Below are 9,932 nucleotides of genomic sequence, written 5' to 3' on the forward strand. Positions count from 1 at the left end.
CTTTATTGTGGTTTCCAGGGGAAGGAATCTTGCCTACCCCCTTCCAACCGGAAGGGTAAATAGCTGAGCAGGTTTAGGATTGGATAGTTTGAATAGTTTCAGTGGTTTCTGGGCTATAAGGGTGGTCCCTAGTTGCCTGACATGGCCCTGGGGTGATTTAGGGCAGGGGGAGAGTGTCTGGGACTGCAGGAGCCTGAGGAAAGGAGGGGGATGGTGAGTAGAGACTTGGGATTGATTGGTTTGCATATTAAAAGAATGTGCACAGGCAAGTTGTTTGCTATTTCTAGGAATTAGCTACCCCTGGGAGAAGCAGTCCCTCTCCAGGTCCACAAGGCCCAAGATGTCAAAGCATCATAAAAAATAGAAAAATTGAAAACATGATTAATACAGTACTGGTTGGCAAAAAGCCACAGATATCGACTACAATGACCAACGTCTAATGTAAGTATGCCATTTCATTCATTTAGCTATTCATTCATTCATTCACTCATTCATTTAGTCACTCAACATTTATGAGTCATCTCTAATGTGCCAGACACTGAATTAGCTGCAAGGGACATAGACGTGAATGAACCAGACATGGTTCCTGTCCTCCTGCTTTTTACAGCCATTGATCAAATAATTAGAATTCTTAAGAATACTTAGTTCAGGCCTGCTAGGACCTATCCCATGTGATATGGGATCCAGTAATTCATTTTAAAAGGCTTTAATCCACTTATTTATTTTAAGCTGTAGTGAGATATTTGGCCTAGAAATAGATTCTGGGCCCCTGGAGAAAAAAATCTAATACTCATAAATAAAAATACCCCCACAAATGAGCAGAAGCCGTCAAGACATGTATGGCATTTTAGAGATTACGAAATGCTTTAACCATTCTCATTTATTCCTTACAATATCCCTATTAGAGATTGTCATCACCTCATTGGACAGCGGGAGAAGCTGTTTTCAGCAGAGGTGAAGTGATTTGCCTGAGGATTTAATCAGCAAGTAGCCAACCTAGGGCCCGAAACCAGGTTCAGGTCTCTTTCCTCTTTACTGGTACTTTCCAAACTGTGGGACCCCAGCAGTAGCACATGGATAGAGCATCAAAATACATGATCTCACAGAGCGAGAAGTTTATTTCCATTTCAGTTCTCCTTCAATCCTTGTAGTTCTGTCAAAGGCTAAGTCTCACGTCTGTGCTAATACATATCTTTTAACACCTTTCACCTCTCTCTCTCTCTCTCTCTCTTTCTCTCTCTCCCTCTCCTTCTCTCTCTCCCAAGATGATGCAGGATGCAGGACTCAGTCTCACAACCTTTGGCTGGTAAACTAGATCTAGAATCTAATAACATTGTTTTGCTTTATTTATGGTAAGCGGTATCGTTTTTTTTTCCCCTTATGGTTGAGATATTACATTTCCCTTTGACATACATTTATTTTTGAAATAAAAAATGTTGATTTAGAACAAACACTAAATAAATAATAATGTAAATGGTTTGTAGGTATGTGGAAATCATGAAAACAGTACTCAAAGTACTGTAATCCGGGAGCACTGTGTAGACCAAGCAAGTAGGAAGAGACCCCTGGAAGGAGTAGAAGGTTCCTCTTTTTCTGTCTTGTAGAGGGCGGATGAAGACTAGGTCAGATCCTGCTGCACGTAGAACAGATGGTCATGAAGCTGTAGGACAGTGGTTCTCAAGTCAGCGTCCACAGACTGATGGTAATCCACAACGTCGTTCCCAAATTCTCTGTGAAAAGAAAAATAAGGACAGTTGTATGTCAGTGCAAGAATGCCAGTTGTTCTTTCTTGGTAAGAATACACTTTATTCTGGAATTATCTTTCTTTCTTTTTTTTTTTGTATGAATGTGTTAAAATGCTCATTCTTTAGTGATTACTTGATGGAAGCAGATGGCCATTGTTTATTGTTTTGTGGTTGTTCCAGTATCTTTAGGTGGCACAACAAAAAGCTGGTAATCTTATGTTAGCAACCCCCTGCTCTATTTTTTTCAATATATCACTGAACCTCCTCCGTTCTAGGAGACTTCAATTGCAGGAAACAGCTTGCTGTCCATTGTTAGAGGAAAAAGGTATTGATAGACCCAGCATTATAATGGTGGTTACTAGCAATGCAAAACAGCGAGCCATAAATCCTTATTGAACCCAGGCACTGCTGTTTATCACTGAAGAGATCCTTCTTTCTGTCCAGTGTAACTAAATAAAGATGGGAGATTAGTGAAATGAGATAGCTGTTAAATTAAAGAGGAAAAAAGTTCGAGTTTCAAGGAGGCTGTTACAAAAACAAAGAAATATGCAAACCAACCAACCCCCAAACTCCTAGACCGATGTGTTGCTCTCAGTGACCTCTTCGACCATCTCACTTGAGGTGAGAGCGCTGACAGCCCCTTAAAGATGACAGCCCCACCGTGTCCTGCCTCTGATGATGCAAATCTGAACTGGTATTATCAGACTAGCTAACTCTTTGACCTCACAATTCCTTTTCCACTCATTTTCCTGAGAAAATACCCTAACTGGGCACAAATAATTAATCCTAAGGATGCTCATGAACAATATCACTTGTAATAGTGAAAAACTAGATACAACTTAAATCTCCATGAGATTGGTTGGGTAAATCATGGCACATTGATACAGTAGAACACTGTGCAAATACATAAAAATAAGCTGTAGAAAAACACTCCGTGTGGTGTAAAGATGTTAAGAATCTAGTATTAAATGAGAAAAGCAAAAGCAAAACACTCCATGTTGTGTGAAGATGTTAAGAATCTAGTATTCAATGAGAAAGGCAAAACAGTGAAACATAAAGAACACGGGATACAGTATGATTTAATTTTTATTTAAAAGACTGGGAGAATACACTGGATGGTGAAATTATGGGTGAGTTCTCTTTCTTCTTCAGTGTGGAGGTACTTTCTAAAAAGGTCACTAGTGACAATGTACTACTTTTGCTTTAAGGGGAAAAAGCGATTTCCTTAAATTGGGCTCCATTTAAGCTGTTTAAAATGGATCAGCAGCCATACGCATGAGTTTAAAGGTGGGCATGTGTGGACTTGCATTTTGCAGTGCTGATGTGCTTCCTCTAGAACCAAAGAAAGACACTAAACCTCTCTGCAAACTCTTTGTAGATTCCCATCTGTGACTTAATAAATATTTGATGCAGTGGCCAGTCAACATCCCTACATTAGTGCAACTTCTGCCCAGGAGCAACTGCACAGCTCTCAGTGATGAGATCCGAGTAAGTTAAAAAGAGTGTATTCATTAGCCACTTCAAAGGGTTTTGGTTTTATTAGCTGGCGATTTTGCAGACTGGATTATCGGCTCTGCTGTCTGCTGCGTGATGACCAAAAAACATGCTACTGTGAAGAGTCTGCTTCTTCCCCTAATAATATTTTCTTTCCTTTGTGCTCACAGCCCGGGAGGCAAATGCAGCATGACTCTCCCCTGCAGTAACTCTTGGTTAAAACAGCTATGAATATCTAAACTGAGTTTAGGATCTGCCCAGTAACTTCAAAGCCAAAATCTTGGAGTCTGGTCCCCCTGTCTGGTGTAGTTTTGTAAAATGGGGCGGACCACTTATTCTCTCTACACTTGCATGGTTACAACTGATAATAAAGTCAGCACTTGGTCTCTAACTGTCCTAAGTTGACTAGTTGAATGGGTGAACAAAAAAGTAGCAGGGTACAACCGTGTTTCCCTGAAAATAAGACCTAGCCAGACCATCAGCTTTAATGCGTCTTTTGGAGCAAAAAATTAATATAAGACCCGGTCTTATTTTACTATAACATAAGACCAGGTATAATATAATATAATATAATATAATATAATATAATATAATATAATATAATATAATATAATATAATATAATAATATAATATAATATAATATAATACAATATAATATAATACCGAGTCTTATATCAATTTTTGCTCCAAAAGATGCATTAGAGCTGATGGTCCTGCTAGGTCTTATTTGTGGGGAGACACGGAAATCTTACTGATGGTGCCGAAATCTCTTCAGAAGAGTGATCCTGATTTCAAAGTTTATTTCAAAATTTGTAAGCATCAAGTGTCAATCAAAACTGAAGATGAAACTAATGACTGTTGAATTCTCATGCTTTAAGGTATACTTCCTTTTTCGAATTTTTTTTCTCTGCTATTTTTACTGTACTGTTCCATTTAAATTTCCTACATACTAACTTCATTTGTGCAATTGAAATAAAATTGCAGTATATACAAAAAACAACAACAACAACAACAACAAAAAAAAAAAACACAAAAAAGCACAGCAGAGGAAGGGACCTGAAACTAGCTGAAATCTAACCCAATTACAGGAGCTTTCAGAAGCTTGGCAAACCTCTACCTGTTCCTGAAACCTCAGTTTAGATGTCATTTCTTTCTGGAAGCCTACCACGTTCTATCTCCACTCTTCCAGGCTTGGTGACCCTTCTCTGAGCTTCCATAACTTCTGTGCTTTTCCTGAGAGAGCCCCTAGGTTATATTGTACCTGCTTGTTTATATCTCTGCCTACCAAATTAAGTTTCAAGAAGACTGTCCTGTCCACCACGGCCTAGTGTAGCATCTGGCACTTAGAAAGTGCTGAAGAAATATTTACTGAATAGAGTAAACTTTCCTTGATATCACTGCTATAGAAGACTTAGGAAATTCAGGATCATAGGCCACCAAATTTGAAAGTTTCCTCCATGCACTACTTGATACCCTACTCCTTATAGCTCTTCAACCAAGCAGTTGTTCAGTCTGCTTCGAACTTATTACGACAGAAAGTTGACCTCCCTTTGAAACAGTCAGAGGTAGACTTTGAAATGACCAAGGAAGAGGAAGAAAAGAAAGGACAAACAGGGCAGATCCGGAACTAAATTGGGAAGCAGTTAATTCAACTGCCCCTTTTTCTGCAGGGCCTTGATATCACCTGAGGGTCAAGTGAACCTCACCAAAGTGGCCACTAATAGCAATCCAAGGCTCTGCCTTTCAAATCAGAGGACCAGACCTTGAACTCTAAGTCCTTGAACTCTTAAGTCCTTGAACTCTAAGAGGAACATATTGGAATCTCTTCTGAAACATCGTTTTTATTTGAAGATCAGGAGGGAAAACACTTTTATATTAAAAACGTATATAGTATGGAGAAAAACATATGCATGATTTTAAAGAGACAGCACAAGACTTGAGAAAAATTGATGAGAATCTTTGGGGCTGAGCCCTCAGACTTCCAAGGGTTAAGAATACACTCTTGGGGGACTGCCGGTTGGCTCAGTTGGTGAGAGTGCAGTGCTCATAACACCAAGGTTGCCGGTTCGATTCCCACATGGGCCAGTGAGCTGCACCCTCCACAACTAGACTGAAAACAACGACTTGACTTGGAGCTGATGGGTCCTGGAAAACCACAGTGTTCCCCAATAAAAATTGAAAAACAAGAAAAGAATTCACTCTGGGTCTGATGGGTTACTTTGGTGGAAAAAAATATGAGAAATAATAGTGGCTTCACATGCTTATATCCCTGGAGATATTTACATTTTCTTTGGTTTCTTTTGGAAACTAAAAAGGCTTTAAAACTAAAAGGAATTAGGGAATTAGTGCCCAATGGTGGAATTTCAAGCAGCATGAATTGGAGGAGAAGGACAGATATTTCCCAGAAGAGGCCTTGCATTTTATAAATCCCATTCCCTAGTGTCCTGGCAGCCCTTAACAGCTAGTCCCAGAGCAGGATGGGTACAGTAAGTGTCCATTTAAGTCAGCTTTGACTGTGTTTGGGTGAGTGACTTAACCCCTCCCTCTAAGCCTCAGTTTTCCTAGCTGCAAAATGAGATTAGAATATTTACCTCATAGAGGTGTTGTGAACTACTGTTATACAGTACCTAGCTCAGTGCCTAGCATATAACAAGCACTTAATAAATAATGGCATTTATTATAACATTAGCATATGCGCAGTCAGGCCCACCCCTAAATTTGTTGGCTTGATTCAAAAATATAAACGGAGAAACATATATCAAATACTGAAAAGTTTTATTATATAATAAAATATATTCTGTCCTTCTACCTTTGAAACAAAATTGAATACTGGCCTCTTATTGTCCTTTAAAAAAAATTCATTTTATTGTGGTAATAACACTTAACATGAGATCAACAAGTTTTCATATGATTGAATATCAGCAAACTTTAAAGTTGACCGATCTTTAATTTTTTGCACATACCTGGGAGTTCTGCTGTTTGGCTGATGTTTAGATGAGTAATAACAAAGGCATATATCATTCATACGTTATGACATATTTATTACATAAGATTTATTTTTTCTTATCTTTTTAAACGCAAAATTACTAATTATGTTGTTATAATCAGGATTTTTGAGTTCTAATGATTATAGTGCCAAATTGGTCAACTTTTCTTAAGTTATTGTATTTTTATTTTAAAATTTTAATATTGAGAAAACTTGCTGTTTAGCCAGTAGCAACTGAAATTTTTAATAAAGTTATTGTAGTACCATTTACATTCAGAAATCAACAATGGCTTTTGCATATAAAGTTCGAATAGTATTATGGGGTCTTCTGTAAATTATCATAGAAAATATAAAATAGTCTAATTTTATCATATAAATCACTATCACATTGCAATTTTCATGTTCTCTGAAAGAAATATCTAGATCCATAAAATATTTAAGTTCTTTTTTCAAAAATTTTAAGGCTGGAATATTATAAGACCAAAATATGACAATATGTTCTGTGATTTATTCAAATCTCTCTTTAACTATTCCTTGATCTATAGTAACCCCAAAGTAGACTCTATAGAAATTAGTTTGGTGATTATTTGTGAATATTCCCTTTTATAGTGATGCAAACATTTCTATTTACTTGGTCTCGTTTTCTTGTATTTTACAGGAATGTCACATTTATTACATACTTCACATCTAGTTTATTTTAATTTAGAATTAATTTAGAATAAAAGGCAAATAGCCATACTCCTATCAGTTTTAGTTTTTGGAGTTTCTGCAAACTTTGGCTAACATTATTAACAGAAAGCAACGGTTCATACCAGATAACTGGGGATAGTGCAAATTCAAAAATAATTTTCTGTCAAAGATCACGATTCTCTTTACTTAAGAATCATCATTTATTTCGTGTACAATTCTTGTGCATCTTGTTATCTTGTGTAAATTAACTTTTTCTGCTTTAATGGAACTTACTCAGCGTTCCTTTTGTGTTTCCAAAAGTGGTTGTAGTGACAAATATGACATGATTTTTATCAAGATGTTTCATGTTTGGGCGGATACAGAAAATATCCTATGTAATCACTGAATTGTTCCAAAGATGCCATCACTTATTGGCACTGTTGAAAGCATGTCTCTTAATAAGAACTTCAAACGATGCATTATATATGGCTCACAAAAAATGCTTCTTCCTTACCAACTGCCATTATCATTAGCTTGTCCTCATTTTTCTTTTAAATCAATGCCTAAAATTCAAGGTTATTTTTATAGTTCAACTTTTTACAATGGGTATAAAACCCATAAAATATTCATTAATTGTGACGTCCTCGATTTTTATCTTCTGATAATTCAACAATATGATAAATGTCAATTGTTCAATAAGATTTGTCCTAATATAATCTAGTTAAATTAGTTATTAATTTTTAAAATTTATGTGTAATTTCTTCTCACGCTTTTAAAACTATTTTGAATTCTCTATTTTTTATATGATTTTTAGAATTAGTTTTTATCTATCTTAAATGCTTGGCCATTTGGTCATCAACTTTGAAAGTTATTTTTTCTACTCAACTAGAAAATTTCCATGATTTTCTATGAATATTTCATTGTTGTCACTCAAAGCTTGGCTAAATATGGAACATCTATTACTATTCCATTAAAAATATCACAGTGATATTTTATATCTGTACTTACTTGTTTACTGTTTTCTTTGGTGATTACTATTGATCATTTGCTGTTGTCTCAGGCTTTTTTTTTTTCTTCCAGCTCTAGTATTGACATATGGCTGTGAAATATGTAATAATAGTAACAAAAGACTTTGTCTTTCAAGTTAAAATATTTTAAAAAGTTGCTAAAATTTCTTTCTCAGCTTGAAAAACATTTTAATATGATCTATTACAAGTTTTCTGCCATATCTATCCAAAGGAAAATTCCTAACCAACACTTTGGATCAAGTTGTGTTTCTATGGAGCATTCTTATGTTTTCAGAAGAGTATAATAGACTTTTTCCAGGATCACTTTCCACCAAACAGTAAAGATCCAAAGTTTTCATCTTTCTTATCCAATTTGCTAATTTTCTTGCAATTTCTTTATCTTTTAACTGCAGGCCAGAATTGCATTCATTTCTTCAGAGCTGTGAATTTTATATAAAAAGTTATCTTTTTTATTGTCTTCTTTTTATCAGGAAAAAAATTTTTTTTAGTAAAGAACATAAAGTTACCGGTGTTTTATCTGACCTGTTCAAGTTGTGGATTTGCTAAGACTACTTTTGTTCCTTATTTTCATTATTTTGCTTAGTAACTAAATCTTCATTACCTAAAGAATTTTAATGCCTGTTTGTGAGTCATATGCCAGTCATGTTTAGCAGAAGTCTGCTTACTTTCTGCAATTAAAAAAATTGAAGTAGACCACCTCTTGGTATGTGTTCTACTTCTTTCTTTGCAGTCCTTACTTTGCAGAGCTCCACTTTAATATTTTGTGGTTCTACTCCATTCTCATCTTGTTTTCATTCTCAGTGTTCTACAGAATTAAAATGTAACCATATTCCAAAGCTTCCAAGTTTTCATATACTTCACAGAAATGTAATTGAAGTAAATGTGAAAATACTGAAAAATGAAAATAATTTTTCCTATATGGTCTCAAAAAGTTATTTTTCTTCTAAAATATCCAAAATATCTATTAACATTAAGGAGCAAAATAGAAATAATAATTAAAATTAAAAAATATTAAAATAAAGCTGTTATTTAGTCTTTACATGTAATTATATCTTATAAAATATTTTCATAAACATAAAATTATTTGCAATTCTTACATTCAGTGTCCATTCTTTGCTAATGCAAAAATTGGTATTATGCTTCATGCTTCAAACGTGCTATATCTAGACTATGTATGAGAAAGATTTTTAAAATAATATTGTTTAATATGGCAAAATCATCTTTGACTGTCATGTGTAACGATTGCAGATACTGCAGTACTTTGTGAATACTTGTAGGTCTACAAACTGGAGCTGAAAGAAAGCAAGAAAATAGATACTCAGCACTCCTGGGAAATGATACTTCATTATGCAAGAATCTATAGCATTCATGACATCTGAGAGGAAGGGTTTGACAAGTTAATTAATTTGTCCTTTCTCTTACCTAAATCCTTCCACAGTAGAAATTCTTCTTGTACTCCTAAGCAGTGCCTTTCCATGATATTGGCAGCAGGACAACTCATGATTCTTCATCACATTTGGATCAAGTCATCTTTTGTTTCCAGAACAGAAGGCAGGGATGTGGAGAAGCAGTTCTGGTGGCCAGAATGGGGTTAGTCACCAGCGTGGATGTTAGTGATCTGGCTGCTCTGTGTCAGCAATGGGCTCCTGATCCCAGAGGTTCTTTAACGAATTCACCTTTTCATTGTGTGAAATGGAGTACGACTCAGCAACAAAAAGTAACAACTCGCTGATATGTGCAACGACATGACTGAATCACAAGAGCATTATGCTAAGTGAAAGAAGTCTGGTACAAAAGGTTACATATTGTATGGTTCTATTTATATGACATTCACTTAAAGGGAAATCTATAGGGACAGAAATCAGGTCAGGATTGCTGGGGGTGAGGGGAGGGCATTGACTATAGAGTGGCACAAGGGGTCTTTTAGGAGTGATGCCAAGATTCTATAGCTTGATTGTGTTGCTGGTTACACCATTGTATATACATTCGTTGAAACTAATTTCACTTTA

Source organism: Rhinolophus ferrumequinum, chromosome 24 (assembly GCF_004115265.2).
Source record: "Rhinolophus ferrumequinum isolate MPI-CBG mRhiFer1 chromosome 24, mRhiFer1_v1.p, whole genome shotgun sequence".
Classification (NCBI taxonomy): domain Eukaryota; kingdom Metazoa; phylum Chordata; class Mammalia; order Chiroptera; family Rhinolophidae; genus Rhinolophus; species Rhinolophus ferrumequinum.